The sequence below is a fragment of the Phragmites australis genome, chromosome 9, assembly GCF_958298935.1.
Source record: "Phragmites australis chromosome 9, lpPhrAust1.1, whole genome shotgun sequence".
Lineage (NCBI taxonomy): Eukaryota > Viridiplantae > Streptophyta > Magnoliopsida > Poales > Poaceae > Phragmites > Phragmites australis.
In genome coordinates this window covers 19,958,071-19,980,443 of record NC_084929.1, presented here as the reverse complement: position 1 = coordinate 19,980,443, position 22,373 = coordinate 19,958,071, and positions in this window count along the sequence as shown.

The window sequence follows — 22,373 nt, the reverse complement described above, 5'->3', positions numbered from 1 at the left end:
TAGATGTTAGCTATTGTTTGGTGTATTATTCTTAGTTAGTTTTATTGTGTGCTTTTTAGGCATGTTCCAAGAGCAGACGAGGAGCAGTTCGAGAATCATTTGGACTAAGTCTTTGAAGAGTCTAAGCAGCAAGTTGGAATAGGCAAGTGTCCTTAAAAATTAGGATTCTAGTTTTTCAAATGTGTTCTTTATTTTAAACATGCATGCTGTTAATTTTGAATCATATTTACTTATAGTACCCTATTCCATATATTCCTTGTCGCCTAGTTGTCGGTAGTGGTTAAGTTGAGTAGCTTATACTTAGGTTTGCATAAGGGTATGGATGGATAGTGATTTAAATATGACTAATGAACTATGCAACTATGAGCTGAGAAATTTTGGTAATGGTATAGCAACATGGAACCTTAGGTCTTGAGCAAAGAGGTGCTAGTGATGGTGGTTACAGTTATGTTGTTGGTTTGACAATTGCTCAAGTGACCTAAGTAAGGACCGGTTTGTGGAGCGACAATCCAAGAAGTATCGTACCAATCACGAGGCCTAGTATGGGACAGGCTTGGTATATTAATTAGAGAAATCTAGTTTTGTGTGTGTTAAATCATAAGAGTGGATGTGTGGGGACAGCTAAGGCCAGAATCATTTGGTTAGTGGTATAGGATATGTAGTGGAAGGGAAAAGTGAACTCTTGCTGGAGCTACAAGGCGCAAAAGAGGGCCTTTAGGTGGCACAAAAACCACTTTGATAGTGGTGAAACCTAGCGGACGTGCACATAGTGGATGAAACTTTGTAACAACCTCGTAGTGATTTTCCGGGTGAAACACTATGAGCGTGTGTTAAGTGTTTTGTGAACAAGGCAATAAGGAAAACACGACTCCTGGGGAAAGCTAGACAACATCTGCAGAGTGTAAAATCTAATATATCAGCTGTGCTCACGGTCATGAGAGATTTGGATGCTCAGATGGTTAGTTTGTTTGGATTAGTTGGTTTGGATTAGCTAGTTTGGTTAGATGGTTCTTGGTTACTTGTGGAAGATATCAAGCCGAATGGTTTGGGAACCTAAAGTGGTTTTCAGATAGTTGGGGAACATGTGGAGATGTTTCTAGGAGATGGAAGCCTAGTGATGAATCACATAGTTAAATAGGATGCTTTTATAACTCTGTGATAGCATAGTTGGCATTTATGCAAAATTTAACATGTTACAGCCTATTCCTTTATTTAAGATTGCATGTCATTTACTTTTCACACTTGCGGTGTACGACATGTACTCACACTTGCTATTTCCATCTAAATGTATATCAAACACTGCTCAGATAATGAAGGAAAACCAGACTGCTATATCGATGAAGATTGCTAGGCTTGTGGACCCTGGTCAATTGCCTATGGAAGATGGGAGCTTCGCCGTGTTTTGGTAGTGTGTTTTAGTTAAAGATTTTGAGTTCTTTCTATCTTGTTTAAGTTAAACTTTGTAATTATGGCACTGTATGTGATACACTGATGAAGTCACTCCATGTATGAAACTTAAGCCTGGCATGCATGTGATTTACATCTAGTTTCATCCCTTTATAAAACCGGGTGTGACAGAGGTGATATCAGAGCCGTGTTTACCGTAGGTCGTGAGCCTATCTAGAACGGTCGAGTCTTAAGGATTATTTTAGTTAAGAAAACTATTTTCAAAAACTTTGTCTTGGCTTTTCCGTGCTTTTCTTGGTTGATTCTATTTGAACACTGTTACTGACTTCTTTTGTCCATTTCAAAATATTGTAGAGGGCTCGTACCCATCTAACTGAACACAAGAGCACAGGTGGTCATCTCCCTACTTGATCGTTGACCCCGACCCGTTCTATGGCTTTTGCAAGACCGCAACGCCCCCGTGTTCAGCATTAGAGCCATGTCTACCACTTCGATGGATGTTGCGCAGGATGGTTCTCTGCCAAGCTTTGGGAGATACTTCACAGTCTGAGATCCAAGAAGGCATCTGAGTACGCAGGATTAAAGGCTGAGTATGTCGATGCTCCTCTTGAGTGGAAAGTCGAAGTGGTGATCTATGGTTCGCTACCAGAGCATGGAGCCTACGAAGTGAAGAGCATCCACCATGCCATTTCACCAAGAGATACCTTCAAGACAAGAATCTGTGACGCCGCAAGCCAAGCCCTTATGGTCCTCTGCTACCGCCACAACAAAGAGCTGACCTTCACCCAGTTTCTTCACTACCCTCAACGCATCAGTGGATTCACCAACATCACCGCTCTTCCTGTCCCCACAGAAGGCACTACCAAGCTTGGAGAGCAGACCGTCGTGGCTTTAGAGCTGAGTTGTGAGCTGGACCGTATCGCTGAGGAGTTGCAATATGTCAGAGGCAAGCTACCTCAAGCACAGAGTGAGCTACGCAACAAGAAGCGCCACCACCCGGACTGTTGAGAATCATCTTCTTTTGACTTAGAGTTTGAGAAAGAGACTTTGCGTTTTGCGCCCCTCCTCCAAGCCCTTCGTTTCCTAGCACCAGCACCCTGAGGCTTTAGTAGAGTCATGGGTTCATTTAGGAGGTTACCCCTTTAGATGTTATGAGTCGTTAGAATCATGTGCTGCTTAGTGAGTTGGTTGAGTTAGGTGGTGTAATATGTAACGATTTGGATCTTTGTTTGAGTGGGTGATGTATTGTGAAGAGCTTCTTCATGAATGCATCCTTATAATAATAGTAATATATTAGTTAATTTGGGTATCTATCTCTATTTATCTTGTCTGTTCTTGCTGTTGTTGTTCTACCTTTCTCCCCTTTTCCTCATCTTCTCATCTCTATGTTTGATGGTGAACCTAAGGAACTGCACCAACGCTAATGGCAATGCTTGTGATGGGCACGACAATGACAATCCACCTCCACTCCTGCAGCCTTTGCTCGAGCAGCTTCTGGCCGTGCAAAGCCAGATTCTACAAGGATTGGTGTAGATAATGGCCCAAATGCAGCAAAATCTCCTCACCACCGCCCCTGCACTACCACAGCAACCCCATGACAAGCTTGGAGAATTCCAAAGGGCTAAGTCGCTGACCTTTTCTTATGTTTTTGAACCAATGGATGCTGATGACTAACTCAAGGTCATCGAGAAGAAGCTTTCAGTTGCTTAGTGCAACATCAGGGAGAAAGTTTTGTTCGCTTCACAACAGCTGATGAGACCTGCCGCAGACTGGTGGGATACCTATGTCGGTGCTCATGAAGAACCTAACAACATCAATTGGTAGGAGTTCAAGAATGCTTTCGTGCTCATCATGTACCCCAAGGATCTATCAAGATAAGAGAAAGGAATTCCTAGCGCTCAAGCAAGGAGGAATGACTATGAGTGAGTATGTCACTAGATTCACTTAGCTGTCCTGGTATGCACCAGAAGATGTGGATACCGATGAGAAGAAGCAAGATTGTTTTTTGGAAGGACTGAATGATGGACTGTAGTATTATCTGGATTCTCGTGATTTCAAGAACTTCTAGGCCCTTGTAGATCGTACTCTTATCTTGGAGCACAAGAGAAACAAGATTGAGCACAAGCGTAAGATGGACCGCCCAAGCCAATCAAGAAGCAATACCAGACCCCGTTATGACTCTTCTCAGTCTAGATCTATGAATTGTTCTGGTCAGCAGTACAATCAGCACAGGACCCAGTCTACAAATCAAAGCTCCTCCAAGAATGCAGGACAGTATCAGCGCTCCAATTTTCAAGCGCCCCGCACTTCAAATCAGATCCCGCAATGGAACAACAACACTGGCAAAAACACTCAAGCCACCGCCAAAGGAAAACCTTGTTTCCATTGTGGAGTAGGGGGGCATTTTGCTTCCTAATGCCCTCATAAGCGTCTAAATTAGTCACCTATCCAAGGTGCAAATCAGCAGAACCACAATGGGAATCAACGCCAGAATCAAGCAAAGAAGAATGTTGCTAGAGGCCGTGTGAACCATGTGGCAGTTGATGAAGCTCAAGATGCATCAGATGTCGTGATCGGTATGTTTCTTATCAACTCTAACCCCGCTACAGTGTTATTTGATTCTGGAGCATCACATTCTTTTATATCAACCAAGTATGTGCCAAGATATAATGTACCTATATCTCTTATGAAGCATAGAATGATTGTTAGCTCCCTAGGTGGAGAAGTGAAAGTAATGCATGTATACCCTATCCTTAGTATTAAAATAAGGGGGTAGAATTTCCTGCAAACCTTATTATTTTGGAATCCAAAGGGATAGATATCATTCTAAGAATGGATTGGTTAACCAAATTCAATGGAATTATCAACTGTGCAAGAAGAGCCATTCGTCTGTCTACTAAAGAAGGTAAAGAAGTAGAATACGTTGTAGAAGTATTGCCAATGGCAAGAGGGACAATCAATCAAGCTGATGAAAATCCAATCGAGAGCATTTGAGCCATATGCGAATATCCAGATGTAATCCTAGAAGATTTGCCAGGTATGCCACATGACCGTGACATCGTGTTTTTATAGAACTAGTACCTGATATGGCTCCTATTTCAAAAAGGTTGTATAGAATGGTTGCTAATTAGTTAGCGAAACTTAAGGAACAGTTGCAAGAGTTGTTAGACAAAATTTATATCTGACGTAGTTTATCACCATTGGGGTGCACCAGTAATTTTCTTACCCAAGAAGGATGGTACCCAAAGGATGTTTACAGATTATCAAGCCTTGAATAAGGTAACCATCAAGAATAAATACCCTCTTCTCAGGATCGATGACTTATTTGATTAGCTTAGAGGTGCATGTGTGTTCTCCAAGATCGATCTTCACTTAGGATATCATCAGTTGAAGATTTGAGCATCAGACATCCCCAAAACTACTTTCATCACCCGTTATGGACTATATGAGTATACGGTCATGTCTTTCGGATTGACCAACGCCCCTACCTACTTCATGTATTTGATGAACAAGGTATTCATGTAGTACCTGGATAAGTTTGTAGTAGTCTTTATTGATAAAATTCTAGTTTTCTCCAAGAATGAAGAGGAACATGCAGAACATCTCTAATTAGTTCTACAAAAGCTTAGGGATAATCATTTGTATGATAAGTTGAGAAAATGTGAGTTTTGGCTAGATCAAGTTTCTTTTCTTGGTCATATCATCTCTACTGGAGGAATAACAGTTGATCCTAGAAAGGTAGAAGATGTTTTGAATTGGAAGCCTCCCTAGAATGCCTCCGAGATCCATAGTTTCTTTGGATTAGCAGGGTACTACCGTCGGTTCATAGAAGGTTTCTTCAAGATTGCAAAGCCTATCACAGAGTTACTTGAGAAGGGTAAAATGTTTCAATGGACCCCTGATTGTGAGGCAAGTTTTAAAGAGTTGAAGAAATAGACTAACATCTGCGCTAGTATTAGTCATTCCAGATACACAAAAGCCATTCTCCATCTTTTGTGACGCCTCTCGTCAAGGATTAGGATGCGTTCTTATGCAAGAAGGCCATGCTGTAGCATATGCATCAAGGCAATTGATGAAGCATGAGGAACACTACCCTACACATGATTTGGAGTTAGCCACCATGGTACATGCATTCAAGATATGGGGACACTATTTAATTGTTAAACTTTGTGAGATATATTCGGATCATACGAGTTTGAAGTATATCTTTACTCAGCCTAATCTCAACCTCATGCAGCAAAGATAGTTAGAGCTTATCAAGGATTATGACTTGGGAATTAATTATCATCCTGGTAAGCCGAATGTAGTTGTCGATGCTTTAAGCAGAAAGGCTCATCTCAAAGTGATGATGTGCAAAACAGACGACCCGAGTTATGCATAGAGTTTGAGAGACTCAATCTCGGATTGTTAAACAACGCAGAAGCCGTGGTAATGGAAGTCGATTCGACATTGGAACAAGAAATTCATAAAGGAAAAATCAAGGATTAGAAGATTATGGAAATCAAGTAACGTATTAAGGAGGTTAAAGCCCCAGGTTTTACTGAGGATGATAATTGAACAATATGGTTTGAGAAGCGTATCTACGTCCCAGATATCAAACCTATCAAGGAAACTATACTTCGAGAAGCGCATGAGTCTGCATATTCTATTCATCATGGAAGCACCAAGATGTCCAAGATCTTAAAGATCGCTATTGGTATGAAGAGAGATTGCAGAGTATGTAGCATTATGTGATATATGTTAGAGAGTCAAAGCTGAACATTAGAGACCCGCTAGACTGCTTCAACCTTTGAAGATACTAGAATGAAAATGGAAAGAAATTAGTATAGATTTTATCATTGGATTGCCCCAAACTCAATTTGGATATGATTCTATTTGGGTTATAATGGATGGCTCGACAAAAGTTGCTCATTTTATTCCAGTCAAGACCATGTACATAGGACCTAAACTTGCTGAGTTGTATATCGCCCGAATTGTATATTTGCATGGAGTACCCAAGAGGATAGTGTCTGATGGAGGAAGTCAATTTACCTCTAGGTTTTTGAAAAAGCTACATGAGTCATTGGATACCAGGTTAAACTTTAGTTCAACATATCATCCATAGACCGATGGTCAGACTGAGAGTGTAAATCAAATTCTAGAAGATATGTTGAGAGCTTGTGCCTTGACAAACAAGACTAGTTGGGATAAAAATCGTCCCTATGCAGAGTTCTCCAACAACAATAGTTATCAGGCTAGTTTGAAGATGTCACCATTTTAAGCTTTGTATGAAAGAAAATGAAGGACACCATTGTACTAAAATGAGACTGGCAAAAGTTAAGTGTTTGGCCCAGAAATTCTGAGAGAAGCAGAAAGGCAAGTACAACAAATCAGGGAAAATTTGAGAACGGCTCAAACATGACAGAAGAGTTATGCTGATCATCGACAATGTGTGTTGACTTTTGAAGCAGGTGACTTCGTATATCTATGAGTCTCACCAATCAGAGGTATCCGTAGATTTAAAGTCAAAGGAAAACTTGCACCCAGGTTTATAGGACCTTTTGAGGTGTTAGAAAAATGTGGAGAAGTAGCGTATCAATTGGAGCTACCGCCTCAGCTTGCAGATGTTCATTATGTTTTCTACATATCATAGTTGAAGAAATGTCTATGAGTTCCTGAGGAGGAGATGCCCCTAGAGGAAATAGAAGTTGGAGAGGATCTCACCTACCTAGAGTATCCAATCAAGATTCTAGAGATGTTAGAGAAAATCACCAGGAACCGACGAATCCGTATGTGCAATGTGCAGTGGAGACACCATTCTAAAGAAGAAACGACATGGCAAATAGAATCTGATCTGAAAGTCGAGTTTTCGCAGCTCTTCCCCAATCCTTCCAAATCTCGAGGGCAAGATACATTCTAAGGGGGTAGGTTTGTAATACCCTGATTTTTGATTTTATAATTCACTAAATCTTTGCCATAATTTAATTAGGGTTTAAAATAAAGGTCAAAACCTAATTTCTAAAATAAATTTAAATTTTTCCATAGGATATTTTTTTTGTTGCATTCATGCTAGAATAGATGCATTAGAGTTTTTATTGTGTGGAAAATGAATTTTTGAAATCTCGAGGCACGCCATTTGAATTTTGGAAAAGTTTGAAAAGGGTTTTGCAAAAGAAAAATGTCTTCTCTTCATTCTGGTCTGGTTTTCCTTCTCTTCCTCCTTTTCTTTCTATTTCCCGGCGGCCCACTCTTCTCCTTGGCCCAGCTCAAGCCGCTCCCACCTCCTTTCCCCCGCCTCCAGCTGGGCTGTGTGCGCTGGCCCAGCTGTGGCCCTTCGGCCTCCTCTCCATGCGTGCTTGCCCTCTCCCACCATGCGTCACCGACTAGTGGGGCCCACTCCTTTGCTCTATCTCCGACCTGAACTCCAGCAGAGTCCGACTCAAGCTCAGCGTGCCGCCACGCGAAGTCCCAGCCAAGCCCAAAGGCCATAGCCCTAGCGTGACCCCCAAGACGAGTCACCTATATATAGGACCACCGCCCCAGTCATTTTTCACATATGTGCGAAGCCCTAGCGTCGCCGCCGTGGCCATTGCCGCTACGCCCAAGTTTCGCCTCCAGCCATTTTTGCCGCCTCTGGCCATAGCCGAGCCGCCCACAAGCTTCGCCATCGCCCTTGTCCTCTCAGTTTTTATTCAGAATAAGTCATTTTCTTTTATAGATTTAACCCTAAACTTGTATTTAGTGTAACTTTCTCATTCTAGCTCCAATTTAGACGATTTTTGTGCTCGCGTGTTTGTAGCAGCATATACTATCTTTTAGTACCTTTTTCATAGATGATAGCTATTGTTTGGTGTACTATTCTTAGTTGATTTTGTTGTGTACTTTTATGGTGTGTTCCGAGAGCAGATGACGAGCAGTTCGAGAATCACCAGGACCAAGTCTTTGCAGAGTCTAAGCAGCAAGTTCGAAGAGGCAAATGTCCTTGAATATTCTGACCCTAGTTTTTCGAATGAGTTCTTTTCTCAAACATGCATGCTATTAATTCTGAATCCTATTTACTTCTAGTACCCTATTTCGTATATTCCTTGTCACCTAGTTGTCAGTAATTGTTAAGTTGGGTAGCTTATGCTTAGTTTTGCACAAGGGTATGGATGGGTCGTCAGTTAAACATGACTAATGAACTATGCAACTATGAGTTGGGAAATTTTGATAACGGTATAGCAACATGGAACCTTAGATCTTGAGCAAAGAGGTGCTAGTGATGGTGGCTACAGTTATGTTGTTGGTTTGGCAATTGCTCAAGTGACCTAAGTAAGGACCGGTTCGTGGAGCGACAATCCAAGAAGTATTATACCAACTACGAGGCCTGGTATGGGACTAGCTTGGACTATTAATTAGTAGAGTCCAGTTTTGTGCATTCCAAGCCGTAAGAGTGGATGTGTGGGGACGGTTAAGGCTAGAATCATTTGGTTAGTGGTATAGGATATGTAGTGGAAGGGAAGAGTAAAATCTTGTTGGATCTACAAGGTGCAAAAGAGGGCCTTTGGGTGGCACGAAAACCACTTTTACGGTGGTGAAACCTATTGAGCATGCACATAGTGGATGAAACTTTGTAACAGCCTTGTAATGATTTTCCGGGCGACACACTATGGGCGTGTGTTAAGTGTTTCACAGACAAGGCAATAAGGAAAACACGACTTGTGGGGAAAGCTGGACAACATCTGCAGAGTATAAAATCTGATATATCAGCCGTGCTCACGGTCATGAGAGATTTGGATGCTCACATGATTAGTTGGTTTGGATTAGTTAGTTTGGATTAGCTAGTTGGGTTAAATGGTTTTTAGTTACTTGTGGGGGGTATCAAGTCGAATGGTTTCGGAACCTGAAGTCGTTTTCAGGCAGTTGAGAAACATGTAGAGATGTTTCTAGGAGATGGAAGTCTAGTGATGAATCACATAGTTAAATAGGATGCTTTTATAACTCTGTGATAGCATAGTTGGCATTTATGCAAAATTTAACTTGTTACAACATGTTCCTTTATTTAAGCACGTATGTCATTTACTTTCTGCACTTGCGGAGTACGACATGCACTCACACTTGCTATTTCTGTCCAAATGTACATCAAACGCTGCTCAAACAATGAAGGAGAATCAGACTACTACATCGATGAAGATGAAGATTGTTAGGCTGGTGGGCCCCCGGTCAATTGCCTATGGAAAATAGGAGCTTTGTTGTGTTTTGTTAGTGTGTTTTAGTTAAAGAATTTGAGGTCTTTCTATCTTGTTTAAGTTGAACGTTGTAATAATGGCACTCTGTGTGATACACTGATGAAGTCGTTGTATGTATAAAACTTGATCCTGTCATACATGCGGTTTACATATGGTTTTATCCCTTTATAAAACCGGGTGTGATAGGGGGCGCATTTTCATGTTTTGGTAAATGTTGATAACCTGATTGGGCTACCTATGGCCGGATCCACAATGATCGCTGAGTCCCATTCCAAGGACCCTAGACACCGTGAGGTGTTCGTCATGGGATATGACCCAGATGTGCCCGGTGTGCTCAAAGCTTGGGATACTGAAATGTTTTTTGAGAACTCCATAACACAACGAGAAGTCTGCATGGAAGCCCATGCAGTGGGGAACAACGGAGGTTCTCATCCCCCGAGCACCAGCGGTAAACCCCAGGCCATACTTGCAGAGGGAAACCTGCCTGGTGCCGGACAAGGAGGTGCTCCAATACAGCCCCAGCAACTACAACGCCACCTAGAGGAGCGCCTGCCGAGGGAGTAGCCCTTGAGGGCATCACCGCCTGTGCCTTCCATCACTCGAATGTTAGGGGCACCCTCTCTCATGATATTTCACCGTTCCATGGTCAGCAGCTGGACTTCGAGGCCATGACGCCCACACAAAACCTGCAGACTACACACATTCTTCTTAGTCACCCGCCTGTGGCAATACTAGAGGGTTTCTCGGTGGTACCATGGCTGTGCAACCTCGCTCTCCTTGTAGAAACCGCATGACACCAAGTCACGGTGGAAAAGACTGCGTCCATTTCTAGATTTGATGACAGTCATGGTCGCCAAGAATCACAACAGGCCTCGTGATAGGACAAATCCCGTGCCCCACTGTAATGGGGGGCACTAGGAGAACCCCATCATGTTGGGATAGCCAAACCCCTGACTTGCGCGACTCTTTTTGCCAACGTGACCTCCACAGCATGATCCAAGGCCAGAGGGCCAACCAAAGAGCAGGAGGACCGTGCCCGGCGAGGGTAGGACAAGGGAAAACGGCCCTACCGCTCGCCTCCCCCTCACAGAGAGGTGTCGGATTCCTGTATCCCATCACCAGTACCTTGTAACCATCATCTCTCTCCCTGAGCACGTGCGGCCGCCCACTAGATGGCAGCTCCCCATTACGGGACATGGTGTAATGCCTTAACAACATGGTTGCGAGAGGTGAACTATCCGGACAAGTTCCAACCGGTCCTGGCCAAAAAGTATGATGGCTCTTCTAACTCCATGGTGCAGACCGTGGGTGGCAATGGGAAGGTCATGGTGAACTATTTTCGCACTGTGTTGACTAGCTCAGCTCGGTCCTGGCTTATGATCCTCTCCCGTGGGTCGGTCGACTCATGAGAGGACTTGTCCAACCAGTTTGTCGCCAACTTCCAAGGGACCTAAGCTCGACCAGGGGTTGAGGATGACCTGTACCAAATCAGGTAGCGACAGGAAGAGTCGCTACAAGACTTCATCAGGTGTTTCACTGAACGCCATAAAACCATTCCAAAGATCACGAGTGAATTCATGGTAATTGCCTTTCGGAAGGGGGTCAAAGACTAGAAGATGGTAGAAGAGCTAGCCACCAAGCAAGTCCAAAGCACCACCATACTCTTCGAGCTCGCAGACAAGTGAACGTAGGTTGCTAAGGCCCGAGAGCGCTAGAGCAGCATGAAGTCGCAGCCAACCACCGACCGACCTGCCCCGTCCAAAGGGTTCAACTGGAAAGAGAAAAAGAAGAACATGCATAAGGCAAGACTACCTAAGGTCATGGCAGTTGAGAAGGCCAGCCAACCACGCTGGAGTTTTGAGAAAAAGTATGGGAAGAAGGGCAGAGGCTACTGCCTAGTCCATCGAACAGATGCCCATGACCTGACCGAGTGTAAGGTCGTGTGGGGCATCATCGACAAGGAGCATGGGGAGCGCAACCCCAGGCATAACAACAGTGGTGAGGATGGGGTTGCCCCGACCAGTCGGCATTAGGCTTCTAGCAGGCCAACCACATAGTCCACTACATCTTCAAAGGCACTGCAACGTATTCCTCAAACAGGGAGTACAAGTCAGTGGTCCGCAAGGTGTGGGCAACTGCGTCGGGCCCAGGCCCTCGTTTGAAGTAGTCGGAGGGTACCCCTCACCTTCAGCTAGGTGGACCATTTGCGTACATCAAGGGCCCTGGTTGCTACCCCATTGTGATCGAACCCACGGTACAAAACATCTGATTAGGTTGCGTAGTAGTCGATGAAGGGAGCTCCATGAACCTCCTTTTCACCAACGGGTTGGACGTCATGTATATTCGGAGGAGTGCATTGAGGTCATCTCCTCCTTTCTTTGGAATTACCCCTGGCTCCTCGGCTAAACCGTTGGGGCAAATCGATCTACCAACCTTTTGCTCTCTGAATAATTTCAGGACCAAAAGGGCCTTATTCGATGTGGTGGACTTCGGGACCACTTATTATGCGATCCTAGGGTGAACCATGATGGCCCAGTTCATGGTCGTTGCCCACTACGCATACCAAGAAATCAAGATACCAGGTTCAATGGGGGCTATCACTATTTTTGGAAATGCAAAGATGGCCCTACACTACGATAAGAGGAGTCTCAACATGGTTGAGCTGACTCCCAGGTCACAACTTGAGGATGATGGGCCTAGTGGTTGCTTGATGAAGGTCCACGTCGTACCAGCCCAGATGATCAGCTCAAGGCAATTTGCCTAAATGACACTAATCCATCTAGTACAGTACAGATAGGGGCCGGCCTGGACCCCAAATAGGAACTTGCACTCATCATTTTCCTCAGGGCAAATGCGGATGTCTTTTCATGGAGTCCGTCTGATATTATCGGAGTCCCTAGGGATGTGATCGAGCACAAGTTGTCTGTACGAACGGACGTGCGACCAGTAAAGAAGAAAGTGCGTTAGTTTTCTGCCAATCGGAAGGAAGCACTTCGAGAGTAGATTGACAAGCTCCTAGAAGCAGGCTTCATCCGTAGAGCACCCAAACTTTGTGGAGTGCCACAGGAAGTTTGTAATCATCTTCGAATTGAGTAAGGAAATTCTAGCTTGATCTTTGTGGTTGCTAGAAGAGGATAGGGTTGGAAAAGACCCGGCTCTTTGTGAGCTCCTCAACGGAGACGTAGGCACTTCTTTGTGAGGTGGCCGAACTCCGGGATAATCTCTCGTGTTCTTATTTGTGCAATTTACTTAATCGTGTGAATTTATGATTCTTCATACAAATTGCCCTAGTGATCATCTAGCTAGTGTTAATTGATATTTTAGCTCTATGATATCCAGTAGACCTAGCTTCAACTATAGATTCTAGCTACTTGCTTTAATTCGTAGTTGTTCTAGATTTCCTGTATAGACCGGAGACTTCGGACCAGACCAGAGACTCCGGATCAGACCGGAGTATCCGACCTTCACCGAAGTATCCGGCAGATTTAATCTGCTGTTTTAGTTTTAATTTTCAGAAAAGCCTATTCACCCCCCCCCCCTCTAGGCACTTTCACCTACAAAATCCGTTGACCCTTGGCACTCCGCCTCCAGCCTCTCCATGGCCACGGGACTAGTGGTCACCACCCCTTCCTGGATGGTCTCGAGGTTAAAGTTGGGGTCTTGATAGCGGTAGCACTTAAGAATGTACGCCGCCACGGCTTTCATCATCATCGTCATGTCCTCTGAGGTCCTTGCTACCAGGATGCCCGGGAGATGGGAAAACCTCTTTGCCAGGGCGTGGATGGCATAGGCCTAGCCCTGAGCCGCTCTCTCATCCTTCGAGTTGGGGCATCCAATCCGATACTCCTTAGGGTATGCTGAATCTCCTTAAAGGCTTGTTCAAGAGTATCGTGGGTCTTTCTCTCACCCTTCTTGAGCTGAGAATGTTTAGCAATGCGCTGTATTTTCCTGATGAAGCTTGGCATTTTCCTGCTAAAGTAAGCGCCTCGCCTCCTTCTCTTTGACCACCAGCCTCTCCAGCTTGGCGCACCTGCTGTCTGATGCCTCCTATGTGATCAGTCTTCAAATGGAGGCGAGAAGGCTGGCTCCGTAGGCATGGAAGTCATGACCAGTGCTCTTGGCGCTAGAGCTACTAGAGGCTGGGAGACTAGAGCATCTTGCTAAGACGCCGAAGGAGTCGTGACCGAGGTCTATGGGGGATTTAAGGACCTCCAAGGGCAACAGATTACGGAGTCAAGAAAGAAAAGATAAATCAGAACACCTAAGCCCAACCAAGAAGCTTACCGCATGGAAGGAGGGGTGAGCACGAGCCTTGTCCTTGTGAAACCGCCCATGCTCAGTGTCCCACGGGCGCGTTTGGACGCTTCTGTGAGAGCAGAGCCCTTCGCTGCTCTCTTCCCCACTAACATAGAGCCTTGCCCAGCAGCAGTTTGGTGGCCCCTGGCTTGGTCGGAGCGAGTTTGGTCGAGGCAGCTTTGGTCAGGGCGGACTTGGTCAGTACGGGCCTAGTCAGAGCGACTCTGGCTGGGCGGGTCTGGTCGGTGCAGACCTGGTCGATACGGGTCTAGTTGGGGCAGGGTTGGTCAACCCTTTGCTAACCGGTATCGCACACATGACCTCCACCCGTGATCCATATCCGTCTCTATGCAGCTTGATTGTCACCGTGACTAGATTGACTGCTGATGAAAGTACCACTAGGTGATGGAGGGGTCGAGTTGGCACCGGAGTTGATTTCCTAGACGACCCCTATGACCTCATCAATCACTGGACATAAGACGTCAACCTCAGGGAGATCCTGCAGCAACACGGACCATAAAACCCAAAACCTAGGAGAAAGCTTAGTGGTAAAATTCCGAGAAAATGCTAAATGTACCGATCTGATCCGAGCCCTCTCCGACGAAGGGAGATCATAAAGCGGAGGAGTATCACATGGAGGGACACCCTTCCTCGGTGTAGCCGCCATTAGGAATTTAACCCGTGGATCGATGGCCTCATCAGGGAGATCTGGGTAAGAGGGGGATACTTAAGATGCCTCAGGGCTAAAATAAAAAATGCTCAGGGTGCGGCTGCAGTATTGCCTACAAAGCTCTACCAGTGACATTATTGCTCCCGGTGTACTTGTATGCTGGATGTGCTCTCCTCTGCAAGGGCCACAACCGGCATTTGATGTAGTCGCGGACAACATCCAACCCCGACATCCTGGTGTCCGCAAGTCGCTTAACCTGTGCCGCAAGAACCAGCAACTTTGAAGTTCCACATGAGCGCTACCCCAGTGCTCGGTGGTCTGCGTTAGTCGGCTCAAAATGCCAATGTTGTCCAAGGAATCTTCTATCACAAGATAGAATCATTCCCCTCTCTAGCCCCACCACAATGACATAAGGCCCATCTCGAGGTAGGAGCCCGTGACGCCGTCGCGGAGACGAAATCCATAGCTCCTAGTGGTCGACCCGGTCTGTAACCTGGCCGTGTAGAAGAACTTGAAGAGGTCGAGGCATGCCTCGACCCTAATGAAATTTTCAAACATATGAGCAAAGATGCTCAACATGACAATAGAATTGGGGTTGAGATAGAGGTGGCATATATCGTAGTAGGAAATGACAGTGATGAAGAACTTGAAAAAGGAAGGAATGAGGCCAGCCAAAAAGAAGGAGACGAACATCATGATTTCCCTCTTACGGGGAGCAGGGACGTCCTCCCCAGGGTAGTACCACAAAAATAGGCAATGAGGGAGCTGATGGTTGTCACGCATCTGCTTCAACCTCGCCACGCTACACTTGGACTTGGGAAAGTCTGGCTCTTTGCCCGTGCACGGGGACATTAGAATGCGGTGGAGGGGGGCAACATAAGCACGAATGGTGACGCAAACAAGGGGCTATGGGTGCGAGGGTATGTAGGCTGGGAGAGATTGGAGAAAGGTCGTGGGGAACCTTTGGCTTTCCAATTTGTAGGACCGACACAATATCCAACTGTCGCAGAGTCCACCCGTTTCAAAATTCGAAGGGTCACGCATGGGGAACCAAAATTTTGTTGGGTCTGGTAGCAGTTAATTTTTCTCTCTCCCGTGATTCTCTCCCACTTACATTTTTTTTCTTTCTCTCTCTGGACATTTAACCTCCTCTTAGAAAGTGGTTGCTTGAGCCAACCACGTGATGAGGCGGCGTCAAGCCCCTTGGGCTAAAATGTATGTTCACCTGGGTCACAAGTGGTACGACCAGACAACGACCATGACCACATGGAAACACCACTCAGTCTTCCGCATCCCTAGGGGAGCTTAGAGGCTATTGTCGATGTAAAGAATAGGGGGTCCTCTGTTCTGTGGGCCTACACCAGCAATGGCCAGCTGGCAATAGACATTACCAAAAGCTGACTCCGGCGCGTATGTCTGGCAGGGCTTGTGCAACCAGTCCCCTGATCGTGGAAGAAAACCCCATGACTAACCTTTGCTGGTCGTGGGGCAAGTATTCACCTAACCTGCCTAATCTCATTTAATACTATCCACCCAAGTGTTTTCCTTCCCTAAGCACATCCTTTCGGCAAGCGAAGTCGTGGCCAGCGCAGTGGTGCAGTGGCTCGTCCCGTAGTAATTAATGCTATGGGACGGCCTGCAGGTGGAGGCGATAGTCTCGCAAGTGGGCGTGGCGACGTGCGGCTGATGGGACAGGACATGCAACACATCTTGGCAGACCGAGTTTGCCCACTCTCTGTAACAATGGCCTCGTAGTAGTGGTTTCGGCAAGAATGAGAGTACAATAGTTCTAGCATGTACTTTTTGTATATACACTTCTCCTCCGACTATATAAAGGAGGGAGAACCATGCTTGTAAAGGAGAGACTCTTTCGGTATCCAGTTGACCCCATCTTAAGAAAATATATAGGACGTATGACTGTTATCACATAGGAGACCTGAACCTGAATAATCCTTGCATTTTTTAGTTCATCATTACACACACTCCCATTCGTAGGAACTGTTGATCACGCTCCCATCGACCGATATACTCCGGACACATTATCTAAGATTAACCCTCAACAAATGTCTTACTGAAGATATAAGTTGGGCACAATATCTAACATTGGAAATAAACTAAAAAATACATTGGGACGCTCAATGTCCATGTTCACGTATTGCATAGAATAAGTAAATAAATGAATATCAATAGTAAATTAGATATGTACACATATTTTGAGATTTTTATATTGTGGAGATAATTTATATACTAGTGTCTTCGTGAGTTGGAAGGGGTAGACAATGCTTTAAACATTTGTCAAAGGAGTGGTGTGGCTAAGCTGGCGATCTGGATGTATCTATATAGGACACGTGGTACTTTGGAGTTTGGAGTATGGACCATGCCAGTCACAAGTGAGGATGAGATGGCGTGCATAAACACATGCATGGCACAGTGCCCAACCACCGACGACGACGTACCAAACGAGAAGATCATGGCCTACCTAGTTCCCAGCTTCTGCTTATCATGTCAGACAGCCCTACACGATCGTCAAGAACAAAATCACCTTCAGATTAAAATTAATTTGACGCGCAGTGCCATGTTCCGCGTGCTCCTTTTCTATTGAAAACTTTTGACGTGGTCGCCGTGATTACATCTTAATTCCTGTCGGTAATACCGACAATTATTTCCAAACTATTATTAGTATACGTACATGCTGTAGGTATAGCTACCTTATGTATATGTATGTGTCATATGCATGTCGTGCATACCTCTTTTGAGATAACTAGTCGATTTAAATTATTATTTTTGCTAATTGCGTATGATTGTGTATCAACGTCGACATTAGTTGAGTCCACGCATCCCTTGAGCGATTTAACCAATATTTTATGCTTGTCATGACAGCTGCATATATATAGTCGAGTTGACTGCGCAAAAATCAATTTCGTACATGATGTCGTGTTTCACATGAATAAACATGTACGTACCGAATTATTTCACCGGCGTGATTTTTTTTTTTGGTTCTGACTTCGAGCTTAATTATTTTAATGTGTATATCTAAAAATCGTTAGCACCATGATGTGGTTGATTTGATGAAAATAAATTATGCGTCACCTCCTCAGATAATCTTGCAGAATATATGCACCATCTATACGGAGTATTAATTATTTTTTACTTTACCAAATCCACATATTATACGACGACTGTTGGAGAGTAAAGTGTTTGTAATCACGAGAGATGCTTGCAATGATTAGAATTTAGAATAGCATCTTTGGGAGAAAATTATCAACGCAAGCAAATCTCTTTGCTTAATTATTTGCAAAGGCAAAGTTCATGAAACCTACCCTTATCTACTTCTTTCCTTGCTTGACGGCAGATCGATCTAATCCTCAAGGAAAACTCATCAGAAAGACTTTTCCCGCTCTAGTTGCTGGTCTAATCTGCAGGGAAGGTTTTAATTTAACTAAGGTGAGTGAAGAATAAGAACCGTAATGTCAACTAGTGAGCCAGATACGCTCTTAGTAGCTAGCTTGATTAATTTTTTTCTAGCTTCTTAAATAACCAGAAATTAAACATACTTTTTCAGAGAATAGAAAGAGAAGCAATCGCTTGAACAAGGAAACGAACATTGTGTGCTCCTGTCACATCAAGATGATAAAAACTCAAAGAGTTCATTCCTGGCTTTTGTATAGGTCGGATGCACATACACTACTAAAAAATTATTTTTAAAGATGGGTGGTAACTCGTTTTTACAGACGTTTAGTGTACTCATCTGCGATCGAAGGTCTGTAGAAATGAATGATTTTCACAGGCATAAAAGTGACCGCATGTGGAAATCTATTATCATAGGCGGTTCACTTAAGGAACCGCCTGTGAAAACTATTTTCATAGGCAGTTTCTTAAGTGAACCGCTTGTGAAAATTGATTTTCATAGGCGGTTCCTTAAGCGGATCGCCTGTGATAGTTGGTCCCTCAATCGATATTTTTTAAATCGAAAAAAAGCAAAAAAAAATTGATCGACTAGGAACGCGTTTTTTTGCGTGAAATACATGCGCTACGCGGTTTTTGGCACTCAAACTCGAAACCTGTCGGGTCGCGCGATCCATCCCCACCATCACACCAGAGAACGACTACTGAACATATGAGCATATGTAATTCTTTTGATATCTGCAATCCGAAACTTTAAATGATTATTTGTGCATCTAAATGACTTCAAATGAAAAACTTTTCAACTACAAAGTTGTAGATCTCGTCGAGGGCTACAATTTTCATATAAACTTTATTCTCATCCGACTTTGTATGAAAAATTTATGAATTTTTTAAGATAAGTATCATCCATTTTCACAGGCGGTTCCTTAAACGGACCGTTACGATAATGTGGTCATTTCTACAGGCGGTTCACATAAGTAACCGCATGTGGAAATGAGTGATAACTTATCTTCAAAAATTCATAATGTTTTCATACGAAGTCAGATAAGGATAAAGTTTATATAAAAATTGTAACCCTCGACGAGATCTACAACTTTGTAGTTGAAAAGTTTTTCATTTGAAGTCATTTAGATACCCAAATAATCGTTTGAAGTTCATTTAGAACTTCAAACGATTATTTGGGTATCTAAATGACTTCAAATAAAAAAACTGTCAACTACAAAGTTGCAGATCTCATCGAGAGCTATAATTTTCATATAGATATTTTTCCTCATCCGACTTCATATACAAAAGTTATAAAGTTTTTAATGGATGCTCATTTCCAAATACGGTTCACATAAGTAACCGCCTGTGGAAATGAACATTTTTACAGGCGGTTCCTTATATGAACCGCCTGTGATAATAATCTATTATCACAGGCGGTTCACATAAGGAACTGTCTGTGAAAATATATTTTCACAGGCGGTCCGTAACCGCAGGAGGCCCTCGTCAATTGTTCAGGCGGTTTTTCAAATAAACCGCCTGTAGAAAATTACCTTAAGTGTCTCGAAAAATAATTTTTGTAGTAGTGATAGACGAAGAAAGAAAAGAAAACAACAAAAGCAGCCAAAATAAAAGATCATGTTCTAGCTCGTGACCTAAGGAGAAGCACTAATCTGAAGCCTAGATTACCATCCAAACTGGGTAAAGAAGTCCTGGTTGTCCGCTCCAGAGTATTGCACGCTGATGCCACCATACGACAATGCTCTGCTACTGCAGCACAGCCCATATATGTAGCCAGCATGTACATGTATAAAAAGCCAGCAAAGGAGAGTTAAATTTCCTCCTATTAAAAACAATGTCATTTCTGCATAGCCATAACGACCAGCACAAAGTTGCCACCACTATACAATGGCTTTCGAGTGTTTACTAGGACCATAGAACAAGTTTCCAATATTTTTGAAACACTATGCGGATAATTATAAAAGAGGTGCTTAATTGACTCATTTTTTGACAAAAAGCAACATTTTTGAATACCTTGTCATTGTCTTTTGATAAGATTATATTTTTTTTATTAGTACACATCTACGGTACAATAGAAACACTTTTATTTTTAGAGATATTTTTAGTTTGTACAGTTGACTATTCATTTTGGGTGCATTACTGTGAAGTAGTGCTCAGTAGAATGAATTCACTAAGGATTTTCCATCTTTTGTAAAATTCCAACAAAATTCGTCTGGCTATTGTGTTAGAGTGATGTTGATAAGGCGAGGAGGCAGCTCGTTCCATGCTATCAGATTTGGGCCAATCCATTCCCACTGAAAAGATATATCCGGTGAGTAAGATGGTAACACACTAGCAACAAGGTCTTGTTTGTTTTGTGCTATATTATATAGGCTTGGATATTTCTCTCCCAATGACGAATTTCCTAGCCAGTTATCCTCTCATAACCTAATTTGTGAACCGTCTTTCATATTAAAGGTACTGAAGAGAAATAAATGGTGCCTTCCCTTCATCAATCTAGTCAGAAATGATAATCAGCAGGTTTCCATGTAACTTGAGATAGTGGTTTTGATCCCAGGTATTTATTTCTTAATAAATTTTGCTAGATCCCCTCTTCTACCACTAGTTTATAGAGACATTTGCATAATAGGGAGGTGTTCTGAACATCAAGGTCTTGTATCCCTAAACCGCCCTTATCTTTCGGTTGGCATAAGACATTCTATGTCGCTAAATGATACTTCTTTTTATAACTATCACTTTGTCAATAGAATCTAAATCGAAAGTAGTCCAGCCTTTTTAGTATCCCTCGTAGAATGAGGAAAAAAGGCATCATGTAAGTTGGCAAACTACTGAGGGCTGAGTTAAAAAGGAATAGCCTAACCCCGTAGATAGATACTTGCTAATCTAGCTGCTCAGCCTCTTTTCAAGCAGCTCCACTACTCCTTTCCTGTCAGAATTTTGAAGTTTATGATAATGAATTGGAATTCCCAGAAAACGCATAGGGAGCTCACCCTTGGCACATCCAAATAGTTATGCATGTTGATCCGCATTATCATGTGCCTCGCCAAAGCAAAATAATTCACTTTTGTGGAAAATAATTTTAAGACTAAAAAGCTACTCGAAAGCACCGAGCAAGTGCTTCGTGTTTTTGGCCTTTTTCCAGATCGTGTTCCATAAACAGAATTGTGTCATCCGCATATTGAAAAATGGACAAACCATCTTTGACAAGATGTGGCACTATCCCCCCAATTTGGCCAGTATTTTTAGCTCACTCAATCAAAACAACTAACATGTCTATGAGAATGTTGAATAATATTAGAGAAAGTGGATCACCTTATCATAGAACTTTCTTCATTTGAAAGATTCGGACCAGTAGAATCATTAACCTCCCCCTGAAATGAATTTTTCCACCCATGAACATCATTTGGGTGAGAAAGCTTTCATCTAGTGGGACTGTAGTAGAAAGCGCCACTTGACTTTCAAAATCAATTTTAAGTAGTACTCAACTCATATTCTTTCGATGGAGTGCACATATGGTCTCATGCAAGATGACAACCCCTTCTAGGATCACTATGTAAGAAGCCATCAAAGGAAACACGTCATTAGTGATGGCTCCTCGGTATGTGTCACTAATGCAATATTAGTGACGGGTCCAGTAATGACTCATCGCTAATGTGTGGCCCAGGCTAGGACCTAGCAAAAACCCATCACTAATGACCCCTCATTAGTGACAGCGAGGGAATAACTCATCACTAAAGGTAGTAGTGACGGATCACCTAAAAGTCCGTCACTAATGAGGGAGTCATTAGTGACGGGTATATAGGGCACGTCACTATATGTAGCCTCCTTATTAGTGATGGGTTATGAGGAGACCTGTCACTAATGTGAAACATATTAGTGATGGGTCGTAGTTGTCACCCGTCATTAATATCACGAGGGTCCTTATAACTCTCGTGCACCCTCAACCACTTCACTTACCCCTCCCACGCCCTCAACCACTTCACTTACTCTACTGACTCTCGCTCTAGCCATGGACACTCTGATGCCTCCAACACCATCTCCAGCCACTACACAATCTCTGTCGCCACTGCCAACTCTACTTACCCCTCCCACGCCGCCTTCATCTGATGACGAGGAAGAAGCGGTGTTGGATCGAGTTGTCGGACGATGAGGTAGAGGCCGCCTTCATCCGATGATGTATGGATATTTGGATAAGTACATAATATATGCATAGCTATATTGTATGACTGATTTATGTTAAATTGAAGTTTCTGAATGTATATCTATGTTCTTCAATGTGAAGACGGCTGCCAAATCCTAAAATTGCTTCAGGATGCAACCAGGAAAGATGTAAAGCCCTTCGGGGCACGAGCACATTAGTGACGGTTAAATGCATCATGTGTCAT